Here is a 16,551-nt window from a genome sequence, read left to right on the forward strand (position 1 = left end):
TCCACGTCTCTGCTTGTAAATAATTATGCTTTCACGAAACGGATATTAAAATTAATTTTAAAATATAACATTTCTCTTCAACGTCTTCGAATCTTCATTCTGCTTCAACCAAAATAAATCTTACATTATATGTGTGTGTGTGTGTGTGTGTGTGTGTGTGTGTGTGTGTGTGTGTGTGTGTGTGTGTGTGTGTGTGTGTGTGTGTGTGTGTGTGTGTGTGTGTGGAAAGGCAACGACCAGCCTTAATATGTAAAATATATTTATTGAGATTAAAGGACAAAGGACAAAACATTACTAGCATAGAACGCATAAAGATACATGAGCGTGAGCTGTACGTCTTACAGACTCACTACCCAACTCTCGTCTGCCAATAATGATGGGAAAGCATCATGTGATGCATGACGCAACATGGCGCTATACAGGATATGAGATCTGTTAACAGTTCCCACATCGGCCATCATGACAGGATAGGCGACCTCGCCTTATGGTATATAGTATATTGAAGTAAACATATTATAAAACAACACTAAATACAGAAAAAAATAATAAGATGTAAAATTGAAATATTTACAAGATAAAACAATCAAAATAGTCATACCAGCCATGACAGCATAAGAATATATAGCAATACAATAGCGTGCACTGGAAATATCGATTAACTAACTAAAAATAAAAATAATATTAGTATTGAATATATAAAAATATAATAACACAAAATAAGTAGAAAAAAGAATCAAAGTCTTATATCGTCCAAATACACACACACAAAAAGGAAAACAGTTGCCTTTTTCTTTAAGCAGTGTTCAGTTTTTTCTTTTGAAAAACAATTCAAGTGATATTTTCTATACTGCTGGACCATGGTTTCATATATTCTGCACAAGTTGAAGTTTTTGATGGTCCATCGAAGAAATCTCATTTTTCACCATCGTATGTGTCGTTTGCTTTAATTTTGATCACTTCATATGGTCCGAGAATTTTTTTTTTTTTTTTTAATTTGAGACCAGGGCCAAATTGAGTGCGTTTGATTGCGACGAGATCATTCAATTGAAATTTTTGAGCATGTTTGCGACGCAGATTGTAAATACGGCGATTTTCTTCTTGGATTTTGAGGATTTGTTGTTTTGCGTCTTTACGAAGTTCATCACGCTGTTGGAGAAATGCAGATTGAATCTCTTCGTTGACGAGTTCGAGGATTTTTATATCATACTCAGATTTCATTTTAGTTTCAAACATAATTTCGAATGGAGTAGAATTGATACTTCGCTGAAATGTACAATTAATAACTTGCTGAACGGCAGCAACATGACTATACCATTTTTCAGGATTTTCTATTGATAACTTGGAGAGTACAGCTATGATAGTAGAATTAAGTCTTTCTACCTGACCGTTTGATCTAGGAAGTTCAGCTGTAATAGCAATATGAGTGATATGCTGATGATTCACAATATTCTTTGAATGACGTGGATGGGAAATCGGTACCTCTGTCCGTAATAATCCTTGAAGGATTGCCGGAAACTGATCTTTGGCATTCGAGCTTATTGAGAACTTCAGCCGTGTCTGTGGACTTCGTCGGGTAAATCCACACAAACTTCGTAAAGGAATCGATGATTGCCAGAATATGCTTATATTTCTTGGAAGTGCTGGGGAGAGGACCCGAATGGTCAATATGAAAGGGAGTGTCGTCTTTGTCAAGTGGATGCAAAGTGCCGTCTAATTTGCCACGTTTCCTGTTATTTAGAATCCATGTTACACAGTTGCTTATACATTGTTCAATTTTCTCTTTCAAGTTCGGAATAAAGAATTCTTTGTTTAACAGTTCCTGCGTGCGTTTTACTGCAAAATGGCCTCGTTCATGGCATGATTTAATGATGTTGACCTGCATATCGTCAGGTACGACAAGTAAATCGATTCAGTCTATGTTGTTATATAAAATGTTGTTCTTGACTATGTAGTTCTCGTAAGGTGCATTTTGAAGTATTGCTTTTATAGCTGTGTTATGCTCATCTGTCTGTTGAGCTTTGAAAATTTGAAGACTGACACAGCCTTGCATGATCATGCAGCATGGGCTTCGGCTAAGAGCGCCGACATTAGTCATTTTTGAACCAGTTCGATGCTCTATTTCGTAGTCAAAATCCTGAAGGTATAAGGCCCATCGGGAAATGCGGGAATTCGTTTCTTTTTTATTTAACGTTTTCACGAATGCATTACAGTCAGTGATAATTTTAAAATGTGATCCGAGGATGTAAACTCAGAATTTTTTAAGAGCTTCTACAATGGTGAGTATCTCCAGTTCATAACTGGTGTATTTTCTTTCGTTGTCAGATATTTTCTTGGACATATAATACACTGGATGGAATTTGTTATCGTCTTTGGATTTTTGTTTTAGGATTGCCTCCAAGCCATCAATTGACGTGTCTGTATGAATTTCAATGGGACTTCCCTGATTAAAAATATTTAAAACGGGTTTTTCAGAAAGTATCTGTTTTAAGCGTAAAAACGCAGTTTTTTTCTGAGCTTGAAATAGAAAGGGGCTGTCCTTACGAAGCAGATCACTAAGAGGTTTTGCTATTGTAGAGTATGAGGGGATAATTTTTTTAAAGTATCCCGTAAGACCTAGAAAACGTTGTACGTCTTTTGCATTTTTTAACTCAGGGTAATTAAAAACGGCTTTAGTTTTGGAGGGTGAAGAGAGCAATTTGCTTTGTTCTACTACGTGACCTAAAAATTCAATCTGACTATATAAAAAATGACATTTTTTAAAGTTTATATCTAGTCCATAATCGCGAGCTACTCTTAGAATAGTGTCAAGGCGTTTGAGAGCCTCAGATTCATTATTCGTGGGAATGACGATGTCATCCATATAAGGGAGGACAATGCCTTTTGCAATAAGATCACTAAAAACGGTATTTATGTATCGCATAAAGACAGGAGGACATGAACTTAAACCGAAAGGCATATAACGGAACCGAAACTGACCTGTATTTGTGACAAAACTGGTGTAACAACTACTTTCTTCTGTTAACGGCACATGAAAAAATCCGTTACGCAAATCGAGAGTACTGAAAATTTTTGCATTTTGAAGACGATCTAAAATGTCATCAATTAAGGGTAGTGGATAATGGTCTTTAACTAATTTACGATTTAATTTTCTATAATCTATACAGACTTTACGTTTTCCATCTTTCTTACGAACTACGACAATTTGACTAGCATAAGGTGAAAAACATGGCTCTATAATTCCATTTTTTAGCCATTCCTCTATCTGCGCATTTACTATATCACATTCGGTAAAGGGTAAACGTCGAGGAGTGTGGAAAATCGGCTCATCGACAGTAAGCATAATATCAAGTTCAATGTTCGCGATTTTAGTTTTGTTAGGTTTATAGGCTAACAAAAGCTGCTCAACGTTACTGCGAGTTTGTTTTGAAATATTCGGACCTGTATCAAACGTGGGAGTATCGGCAGGAATAGCCATTATAAAACTGTCAGTTTCAACAGGATTATCGGATTTAGAAATTTTGGAAAATACAACACCGTTAGGTTTAATTGTCAAATTTGCCTGATTTATTACGTCGCAACCTATTATTAGATTATAAGTAGTGTAATTATTATTACCACAGAATTATTAGGTACCACAGAAATAAAAACAGTAAAACTTTGTTTATCAATAATAATTTCAGATTCAAAGGAACCTATTATTTTAGTTCGTGAAAAGCCGAATCCAGTTAGTGTTGTCTTGTTATTCGTCAACGGCGGCGATCCTAGTTTAATCCATGCAGAATATTTGAGAAGAGTCGAAAAGCTACCAGTATCGACTAATCCGGAAAGTGTATTATTAAAAATAACAACCTCTTTATGCATAATCGACGGAGAATGCAATAAATGTACAGTGTTGACATTATCATGTGGGGTAGAACTGTCATTCGGAGTAGTACAGTGACAATCGGAAGATTTATATCCGAAAAGATTGCAAGAAAGACATTTAGGACTACGAGAATGATTTGGGCGAGATTTTGAGATATGTCCAAAATCGTTACAGTTAAAACAACGCATCTTACTGTTAGTCGGATTACTGAGATTCGATTTGGATTTGCTTTGTTGGACAAGGATTTTATGTATTGTATCACGTCTTTGGCCGTCATTAGCATATCTAGAATACGACGTCTTTGAATTATTTGCGTTCATTGCCACTTACGATAGTTTAGAAAATTCGTAATTTTTCTTTAAACTCAGAATAACATTTTGCACCGTAAAGAATAATTTTATCAGAAAGGGAACCCTGTATTCCATTTCTTGTGTATTGAATAACAGAACATTCATCAATAAGGGTTTCAGACTGATTAGCAATTTCACGCATGTCAATAAAATAATGCATAAAAGTTTCATTCGAGCGCATTTTACGTCTTTCTAGTTGTTTATGCATTTCAATAGAAGTTACTTTATTGGAAAATTCATTAATTAATGCACTTTAAAAACATGATAGGAATTTAGATTTCTTTGAGAAAATAAAAAAGATTTAGCTGCACCGGACACTAACTTCTTTGCAAAGATAAATTTTTGTTGTTCGCTTAAAGAAGGAAAAAGCGAAAAATTCTCTTCAACATTACAAAAAAAAAAACTTTTAATAGAATAGGAATTATTGCCTGTGAAGTTTCTACAACTGCCACAGAGATCGCGTAATAAAAAACAAAACTGAAGGTTTATTTCATTCATCGTTTGGTTATTCGAGGGATCATTTTAGAGTGATTCCCTTTTGGAGCCATGAATTAATGCCAGACTATTATTTATGAATGATTCGTTTGAAGTTACGGGGATGGGGAAGAAAAAATTATTATCGGCATTACTAGATGAACTTTCGGTTCGATAAACCTTTTGATTAGAAAAGTTCTTCTTCTGTTTCCAATAAAAAAACTAATATCTAGCGAGTTCTGAAATTCAATTAAATTATTTAGGGCTTTAAAAATATTTTCACACAAATCATCTTTGTTACTTTCGTTTACTTCTAAATGTAATAAATCAGAAACAAAGATAAAATCAGATGAAGAAAAATTATTCAACAACTCTTGTTTGATGTTTTTCTACATCTAAATTTTCAAATCTTTCAAAATTTCTCATTCTTTTTCGAGAAGTATGGTCAAAATTATTGTAACCTAACACAGAGTTAAGCAATTTGAATGAATTAGTTTTAGCATATTTAAGGTAGTTAGCGATTAATTGAATATCGCCTAGTTTTAAAGACATTTTAATTAATTAAAACAGAACTAATACACATTCAATCAGGATTAAAATTTAATGAAATAAAGTAAAGCACTATAAATTACAAACATCAAAAATCGCATTTATTTAGAGGGGGAAAATGTGGGGAAAAAATTGCGCCTACCTGGTTGGGAGTAGTCGAACTATTCACTCCCAAATGATTCATACATTTCCAAATAATTCAATTTCTTCTTTGATTTAGAAATGTCGAACAGGATGATTTTCCTTTTTTAAAGCGGTCAGTATATGTCTGCACAGTTGCACAAGAACACGAAGTAATTAAATCATGAAAGTTTACACTTTTTCACTTGAATCATATCCATGAAAAACATGCACTAACGTCCATTCATCTGTAAAGTAAATCATCCACAGCAAAAATCCCCTCTTATCAAAATTTTTAGCATCAATTTAGCGTCTTAAATTGTACTAACGTCCACATATTTTTCAACAATTTGGCTGGATTTGCAAGGGGTATTCACGAGAAAGGCCGAGCCCCCAAAAATGTGGGGAAAGGCAACGACCAGCATTTATGAAATTATGCGACCAGCATTTTGTGAAATATATTTATTGAGATTAAAGGACAAAGGACAAAACATTACTAACATACAACACATAAAGATACATGAATATATATATATATATATATATATATATATATATATATATATATATATTGTAGCAATCTTTTGTGGTATAGAGATAAATTTTAGAGAAGCCATACTCAGAATAATTAGGCGATCGGAGGGTTAAATCAAGATAATTTAGTATTTTATAACTAATTTAATTAAAAAATAATTATTTTGGATAATTAATTATTTTTAATTATCCTAAGCAATGATATTATACAATCCCGGTGTAATAGGTATTGCACGATCAACGATAGATAGAGATAGAAAATGAACAATTAATTGATGAATCACTCAGATTAATTCATAAAAAAAACCCCATTGATACTGAAAACAAATTTTCCCAATATTATTTATATTTTATAATAAAATAAAATAATAGCTAAAATAAATAAAAATAATTATGGACTTATAATAATCAAATTTGAATATTGAAAGCTATTTTAATATGTGTTAATCCTCTATAAATAAATCAATTGCTAAAAAATTTTCGAAATCATATTTGGATTATTCATTTAAAGGATAATAACACAATTATAGTTATGGTTTCTATTTTGATAAAGTAAATAAATTCTTATTCAAAAAAAATTGCTTCTTGTTCGCAAAAGTTCGAATATTAATAACTAGCTATTACCCGCGACTTCGTTCGTGTGGAAATTTTGATGTATATGTATGAAAATTGACCTAGGCATCTTGCGCCTCAATCAATACCTAAGCTCCGTTAATAATTAAGTCATTGTGAGTGCCATCCAGCCTATGCACGATATCTTCTGATAAAGCGTCCTTGTATGTATCCCACAGCTGGAGGGGGTTTGATAGTCCGCAAGTGCTCACTAAAATTGCAAACAGGTCATCGTGAGCAAAACGAAAACGCCGCCCATCACCGCCTGGTTGCCGCAGATGTCCTGCAGGCTGCGGTTTAACGCCTCTAATGCATGCTTTTGCGACATTGTGCACTCGCCCCATAATATTAATTTGTACTACTGCAAAAGAACTCCCCGGCCGCTGTTTTTGGTGATGTTGGTGTATTTTTGCTTGCAAGATTAAGCTGCAATTTGAAAATGGAATGTGCCGTCCGGCCACCGTTAAGCAAAGTTGCAGCAATGCCCGAAGAAGCTACAGCCAGAGCTATATTGCGATCCTTGCGGAGTTGGGTTAGCAGAAGATTCAAATTGTATGTATTTTTTTTAATCAAATCTATTTTATTTATCGGTCTATTTTATTTTGAGATACCTACAACAGTGTAATACACATAATTTGTAAACTTTTAATTAAAATGAAAATACAGTTGTCAACAATAAAAACAAACTGCGCATGGGTGAATTTTCAAAGCCAATTGGAGTAACGCATAGTGTGAATTTTCTACACCAGTTGGGGTAACGCAATGCAGATTAGAAATTTTTAATTTCTTTTACTCTGTTTTATTTTAATTTAAAAGTACTTCAGAATGAATCCGAAAGATCGATTCATCAACAATGTTTAATTTTAAATGCATCAAACACTAAGAAAATAAACAGAATCGTTTGAAATAATCGGTCGAAAAATGTTCAGCCTAACGTCTTTAACGTGGGGGGAAAAGAACTGAATCCTTACTCATTTGGCGACAGGGAAATGAAAAGATTTTTGGCGGGAAAGTTGGTTTTTAATTAATAAAAAATTAACTACGCAGTTAACCGGAATAAATAGTAGCCTGTGTCCTATTCCAGACTCTAATCTATTTCTGTGCTAAATTTCATCCAATTCCGTTCAGCCGTTCTGGCGTGATTGACTAACAAACAGAGGTAAACAAAGAAATGTATCGCCTATGCATACAAAAGCTCTTGTTATTTGTGCATGCGCAATTTGAAGTTTCTGCACATGCGCGGATAAGTGTTTTAAGCATGCGCGAATCATAGTGGGAAAATAATTAAAATCGCAATTATAAAACTCCTTTTTTAATTTTTATATGATTTCAATATATTAAAACCTTTTCCAATAAAGGCCGTACAAAATGGTACAAATATCTCTAATATCAGTTCAATATTTCTCGAGTTTTTCGAGTTCAAACATACAAACGGTTTCAGGAGACTTCATTTTATACTATGTATAGATAAATTTGTTTTAATTAAAAACTATTTTCTGATTAATTTCTAATTTTTTTTAGTTAACAGTTAGTATTTTTCAATTCCTTAACCTAAAAGAAACAGTAAATTATTTTAAAACTGAGAAGCAACGTGAAGAAGCATGGATATGCTACAAATTTCATGCAAGTCACATTCAATTACTAATTGTTTAAAAAAACATTCCATAAGTTTGACGAGTGTTAAAAAGTAACATCAAAAACTGCTTAGTTTGAAAACAAAAATCATTCAGTTAAAATTTAAATATAAAATACAAAAATAAATTTCAAAACATAAAAATTGAAGAAAATTAAAATTACATTTAAACTATAACATTCCCCACCCACCAACAATTCTGCCAAGTTATGAATGAAGGGCAGCCATGCATTAATTATTTCATGTCGTATAACAGATGTGATCTTTTTCGAATTTAGATATAACAGTAAAATGAATTTCCTAAAAATTAAATTCATTCTATTTTACTTTCTCCGATACAAAAAAAAAAAAAAAAAAAAAAAAAATTATTGCAATAGTCAAAAAATTAGAATTAGAAATTTTGATGAATTTTAAAATTTTAGATTTCCCTATTCCGAAAAATAGGGGAGGAATTATACTTGTCTGTCTGTCTATTAGCCCAACAATTCAAAAACGCTTTGAGCTATATGCTTGAAATTTGGTATACCAAATTTGTAGATTCCTATCAAATTTTGAGCGAAATTCATTGAGATGAAATCTGTCTGTTCTGCTATTCGAATATAAGTTAACACGATAAGTACAAAACAAAGAGAGCTAGATGGATGAAATGCGGTGCACAGATTTAACGTCTGAAGTGTAGATATGTATTGAATTTGAAACCAAATTTATTAGGAAATTGACCATATGTCGGTCTGTGTTCTCACAAGCGTGCAAGTGTGATAATTGAAAAACACAATGATTAATATGCGTTAATAATAACATTTAGTAAGCGATTCTGTGACTACATTTGTAGTGTTGTGTCTCAATCGGCCGAGAAAAATAAATTCGAAATAAATAATGATTTGCTTTTCAACTGCTCCATTCTAAATTATTCTTTGTACATTGTCTTATTTTCTTGATTAAATTATTTCTTATTAATTCTTAATATCGAAATTTTTATCCAAATCTTAATATATTAAATCTTTTTTCAGATGATTTTTCCAAACTCATTATGAGTTGCAAATTATTTATTGCTTATAATTTAAAAAGAATATCTGAGGCTGATGGATATTTCTATCAGTGTGTTGTGAACATTGAAGAAAACTTTATACTCTTTTGCAAAACAAAAAATGAATTTTTTAATGCTCTTTGTATTTGTATTGAAACGACTTTTAAAAAATATCAGACATTCAAATCGACAATTTTTTCTGTTATTTCATTTTAGAATAGTATTTACGACTTAGAAAAATAAACGATTATGTCGAAATTGAAATAAAATTGTCGGCATCGATGCCACTAACGGCCAATTGAATGGCATCTTTCAGTTCCATCAAAGTGGCAGGAGAGCCCCGGTAGACACGAGACTTCAGGTATCCCCACAACCAAAAGTCCGCCGGAGAATAATCTGGCGATCGTGAGGGCCACTCATTTTTACATCCTCTGCTTATCACTCCATCCTCAGTGAATGTGTCTAGGAGGAACGTCTTAACCGAACTAGCAACGTGGGGCGGGGCACCGTCCTGCGTGAAGGTGATGGAAGATAACACACGTCTTTGCTGCAAAGCAGGCATAACGTGGTCTCGCAAAAGCCTAAGAAAACGTTCTGCAGCGACGGAACAGGTTTTCCAACCGGATACAGGACAACGCTCTTCAAAAAAGAAAGGGCCTAGAATGAAGGACGCAATGAAACCGCACCAAACAGTCACATGTGGAAAATGTAGTGGTTTGGTCGTGTACGCACGAGGGTTTGATGCTGTCCAAATACGACTGTTTTGCGTATTGATGTCATCATGCAATGAAAAGTGGGCTTCATCTGTCCAAATGATGTTCAGTAACCATTGTGGGTTAAGTTCCATTTGTGCGAGCACCCATGTTGCAAAGGCTTGTCTTTTCTCGCAATCTGCTGGCAACAACTGGTGAAATGCCTCTATCTTGTACTGATGCAGCTTCAAGATTTCGTGCCGAATGAGTCAGATCAACTTTTCCGGAATTCCTGTTAATTTCCCTACTTCACGTGCACTGGAACTCCCAGTTGAAATCTCGGCTGCCACATTTCTCACGATCCTTTGGACAACAGGGATGCGGTTAGCGCTGACGGATTGTCTGCCACTTCCTGGACGGTCCTCTAATCTTCCCGTTTCCTCAAAACGGCGAATTAAATTCAATATCCCATTCAATGAATTTGGGTTTTTCTTCAGCTTAATTCCTTTCACCGTCCGTAACTGTCGCAACGCTTTAGTCGCGGATTCACCGTTCTTATAGAACAGTTTAACCACTAATGCTCGATCCGGTAGCGATAGCATGTTACTGGCATCGAATGTAGAGATGCATAATCCACGATTTTTTGAATAACAAATAATATTGTTATTGTTATTTTTAAATATGCGTTCCAAATATCTGTTATTTCAATTATATTATTAATTAAAAATTATTACTTAATATTAAATATAAAATTTATTAATTGTAATTAATACTTAATTTACTAATTTAATTAACACATAATTTACTAATATAATTAACGTGTGATTGAATTAATTTATCTGTTTCAGCTTACTTCTTAAATTTTATTTTATTTTCTCAAAACTATTTATTTAATTTATTTATTAGAGTGAACCATTTTCTGGAAAAGATGAGTTAAAAATATATGTCATTTCTTTAAAATGTTTGCTTTAGTCCTATATTCTACCAATAGATGGCGCCAGCAGTAAACAGAGTACATGTAATCAAAGTCAATCATGTCACGAGCAATTAAAAATGATCTGTATGGAATAGTGCATCATCAAATACGAATATCGGTCACTCCCGTAAAGTGGAGCGGTGACTTCGCAATTTCCAGTGAAGCCTCGCACTTTCCGGTGAAATCACCGCTCCGATAAATTTCAGTGATATGCAATTCAATGATACGATACGATATTTTCAATAACCGGTCCGTTCACTTTTCAATCCAATCACAGATTTCTTTCGAGAGCTTCCATTGGACAGATCGTATCGTCACCGCTCCGGCAAATTTCAGTGATATCGTATCGATAGTTAGTTTCTATCGTGATCCAAAACCTGTAATCGAAATATCATCAGTAAGATCGTATCAAAGATTTGAATCACACCCTTCTTTGAAAAGTATTGATCACTTGTATTTGAGACTTTTTGATGTTGGTTACGTAATAACCGCTCTGAAAATATTCGTCATCCCTAGAACAAAGTAATATCCAACTAGTAAATGTGACAATTTCTGCTTCATTACGTACTGCAGAATACAATTTCCAGCTGACGAACACCAGTTTGTTATGTTATGACTCGGAACTCTAATTTCATTTTCGAATCAGTTTATTTCTGCAGAACACAAGACAGAATTTAAGGAGGCTATTTACATAATGATAATAGAAACTGATCAGAGTATTTACAGATGAAGTAGACTGGAATTGATCAAATGATTCGTGCATCAAAAAAGATGAATTACCGGCCGTAGAGATGCATGATACACGATTTTTTGAATAACAAATAATATTTCTATTGTTATTTTTAAATATGCGTTCCAAATATCTCTTATTTCAATCATATTATTAATTAAAAATTTTTACTTAATATTAAATATAAAATTTATTAATTGTAATTAATACTTAATTTACTAATTTAAGTAACGTGTGATTGAATTAATTTATCTGTTTCAGCTTACTTCTTAAATTTTTTTTTCAAAACTATTTATTTAATTTATTTATTAGAGTGAACCATTTTCTGGAAGAAGTGAGTTAAAAATATATGTAATTTCTTTAAAATGTTTACTTTAGTCCTATATTATACCAATAGATGGCACCAGCAGTAAACAGAATACATGTAATCAAAGTCAATCATGTCACGAGCAGTTAAAAATGATCTGTATGGAATAGTGCATCATCAAATACGAATATTGGTCACTCCCGTAAAGTGGAGCGGTGATTTCGCACTTTCCAGTGAAGGCTCGCACTTTCCGATGAAATCACCGCTCCGATAAATTTCAGTGATATGCAATTCAATGATACGATACGATAATTCCAATAACCGGTCCGTTCACTTTTCAATCCAATCACAGATTTCTTTGGAGAGCTTCCATTGGACAGATCGTATCGATTGTTACTTTCCAGTAAAGTCACCGCTCTGGCAAATTTCAGTGATATCGTATCGATTGTTACTTTCTATCGTGATCCATAACCTGTAATCGAAATATCATCAGTAAGATCGTATCAAGGATTTGAATCACACCCCTCTTTGACAAGTATTGATCACTTGTATTTGCGACTCTTTGATATTGATTACGTAATAACCGCTCTTAAAATATTCGTCATCCCTAACCGGCCGTATTCACCAACCGTAGTTAAACATCAGCTGATGATTAAACGCTGATCAGCAGTCAAATCGGTATTCATCAGACCAAACTGATTGTCGATTTCCCCTTGTTTTGCTCCATTTTTTGATTCACGGACTTCCGATGATCAAATTTGATTAACGGTTTTCCGCATGCGCAGTTCTCAAAGAGGACAACTATCACATTAGTTTTCAAACAAACATGGAGGATTTAGATACATTGGAACTATTGCAGTTGATATCAGATAGGAGGTGAATAATTTATACTGACAGTTTCTGATGTGGATTTGTTGGATGAATATGATTTTATTTCGAAGTACAGACTTCCCAGTAGGGATGAGGAATATTTTCAGAGCGGTTATTACGTAACCAATATCAAAAAGTCACAAATACAAGTGATCAATACTTTTCAAAGAGGGGTGTGATTCAAATCCTTCATACGATCTTACTGATGATATTTCGATTACAGGTTTTGGATCACGATAGAAACTAACTATCGATACGATATCACTGAAATTTGCCGGAGCGGTGACGATACGATCTGTCCAATGGAAGCTCTCGAAAGAAATCTGTGATTGGATTGAAAAGTGAACGGACCGGTTATTGAAAATATCGTATCGTATCATTGAATTGCATATCACTGAAATTTATCGGAGCGGTGATTTCACCGGAAAGTGCGAGGCTTCACTGGAAATTGCGAAGCCACCGCTCCACTTTACGGGAGTGACCGATATTCGTATTTGATGATGCACTATTCCATACAGATCATTTTTAATTGCTCGTGACATGATTGACTTTGATTACATGTACTCTGTTTACTGCTGGCGCCATCTATTGGTAGAATATAGGACTAAAGCAAACATTTTAAAGAAATGACATATATTTTTAACTCATCTTTTCCAGAAAATGGTTCACTCTAATAAATAAATTAAATAAATAGTTTTGAGAAAAAAAAACTTTAAAAAGTAAGCTGATACAGATAAATTAATTCAATCACACGTTAATTAAATTAGTAAATTAAGTATTAATTACAATTAATAAATTTTATATTTAATATTAAGTAATAATTTTTAAATAATAATATGATTGAAATAACAGATATTTGGAACGCATATTTAAAAATAACAATAGCAATATTATTTGTTATTCAAAAAATCGTGGATTATGCATCTCTACTTCCCCGTATTTCTGCTCAATGCATTTTATCTTTGAGAAGGAAAAATTAAGCACCAATATTTTACGAAACAGTGTTGTAACTACTGAAGAGAAATTGTGTACTGCCATACGTTTTTTTTTTTTTTTTTTTGCTTTATAAGTCATCAACAAATAATTCGTGATTTCAATCAAACTAACCAGTCATCATGTTGAAGGGCTATAAATGAAGTATCTAGATGTATAGCTGAAATGAGGCCAAGATTCATTTACCTACCAAATAATGAATCTGAGCGACTTGAGGTATGTTTACATTAATCTCTTTTATATCCTTCATATGGGAATCCCTTTTTATTAATATTATATCCGAGTCGATTTTTGATTATTATTTTCTAGAATTAAAACTAGAATCTGTCATTTGTATAATTCCTTGAACATTCAATTTTTTGAATGAATTATAATTAAAAGAATTTGCTAAACTTATTAATACCTTTTAGAAAACTCATCAAGTTTAGTACGATTATACTGTTTTTTGTCAAATGATTGTTCCTTAAAATGCTTCAATTAAAAACATTTTATTGAATATTTTCTATCTGGTTAATCTAATGACTTGCTAGTAAAATAAGTTGTTTCAGATAGATAATACATATGTTATAGATAATACATATTCATATCATTTTTAGTTTTATAGTTTTTTTAATTATGTTATTATTGCGATATAAATTATTAAAAATTGATAATGTATGTATGTAATATTTTTATTACTTTTATAACTAGAGTTCATCTTTAACAGTTTTTGCATTTGTCATGCTATAAGAAAATTTTCCCATTCTTTACTTAGACAGTGTACATGTTAATCAATTTTAACATTGTTCCTTTTATTGTTCAATTTTGTAAATCTGTAAAAATATAATAAAGAATTGAAGATTATTTGCAATATAAACTTAAAATTTTAATCATGCTTTATTCCATATTGAAAAATTCTTATTCTTCCAGCCCTACCATTATACAGCTGTATATCAAAGATTATGGCAGATTTTTATATGAATATTTAAGGTATTAAGGTTGAAAAAAAAAAACCACCTAAATAATAAATATGTTTTCGCTGAATAAATAATATTTTAAGATTAGGTAAAAAAATATTCTAAATTTAGATACAAAAAATGATATTTTTGACTTATATCAAATATTTGTGTTTATACTATCAATTTTTAAGTATGTCATGTAAGTATTATTGTTAAATTAGCAATTTTTTCATTACAGTTATTTATAATATTATAATTATTTCTTATTTCACATTTCTCAGATTAAAAACTTGCCAAGATATGGAGGAAATAAGGAAAAGCCTTTTCCTTTTGAAAAAAAAAAAAAAAAAAGAAGAAGAAGAAGCAAAGCAACAAACAAAGAAATCTTTTTCATCTGTCTGGTGATGATTATACAGGATTGCTTTTTGTATTTTTGAAACTTTCCTGTATGACTCATTTCCATGACTGTACAATGTTTTCACATGTATATATGTTTTTTTTTTTTAGTAAATTGAATTTTTATGTTATTATTTATTTTATAGGAAAAGAATTATTGCAGTTTTTATTATGATTAATAATGAAAAATTTAAAGAAATTACTTTTGTTACTTATAAATCGTGTGATATAATAATGTGCTTGTCACTCAGTACAGCTAATCTTTTTTACAATATCAGTTTGCTTCAGCTTTAATCTTCAACAATGTGTATAAAATTAACATTTTTTAAAGAGATCAAATTATGACCTTTGTTATCTGTTGAAAATGATCTCCAGTTTTTATTAATGCTTTTTTTTTTCTCATTACACAACAAATTTTAAAATTACTTGTAATGTATTCTCTACCTAATTATATTTTGAAAGATGTTATTTTATAATTTATCTGTATAGAAATGACTAAATAATTCCTTATTCCCATCTTTGAAAATCAAATATATTTTTAATTTGATGTTGTTCTTTTTTATAATGTATAGAAAATGACATACATGTATGGCTCATATCAGTGTAGTTCTTTCCTAGTGGTTTTATGTGCTCATTATTTTATTACAATATGTATATGTATTAGAGAAATAAAAAGACACATATAGAAGAATTTTGAATTAAGAATCAGCATTAATGTTGCATTTTAAAGCACCTCTATTGACACTTCCTTGTAATACTTGTAGAAGAATTTTGAATTAATAATCAGCATCAATGTTATATTTTAAAATGCCTTTAATGGCACTTTGTTTCAATGCTTGTAGAAGCTATACTTCTCCATCAGAATTTTCTTTTTTAATTCATATAATATGTTACTTTTCGAGTCAAATTTGAATAAAATAGATTTTTGTATACAGAAGTCCTTTTTTCTGAGAAGCGTGTAAAAAACAAAGAAAATAGATTAATTGGGATTTGAAAATTTTGGAATTTTAAAAACAAATGTAAATAATAACTTATCCAAATTAATTCAAATTTCTACAAATTATGATGCAAATATAAAATTTTAAAAAAGAGGTTTTTATTTAAAAAATTCATTAACTTAACTGACAGTTTAATGTAACCTATTAGAATGATATTTAAGATGATTTCAAGAAAAAAAAAATTGTGAAAAATTCTTTTACTTTCTTGAAACATTTCAATTTGGATCATCTTTCATCAAATTTAAATATAGAAAGAGATTCCTTGTTTAAATACACAAGATCCTAGTTGAAAAATTTGACAATTGAACAAAGAAAACTATGCTGACTTAACAGTATTTAGTTAGATGGTTGTGCTCACAGGTTTATGCTTTCAGGAAGTAACGATTGTCATGAAGATATGAATAATTAAAAACATCATTGGAAATTAATATAATAAAGTGACAGATATTATTCAAGTATTAGTAGAAATTAAAAGTTAAAATATCAA

Source organism: Argiope bruennichi, chromosome X1 (assembly GCF_947563725.1).
Source record: "Argiope bruennichi chromosome X1, qqArgBrue1.1, whole genome shotgun sequence".
Lineage (NCBI taxonomy): Eukaryota > Metazoa > Arthropoda > Arachnida > Araneae > Araneidae > Argiope > Argiope bruennichi.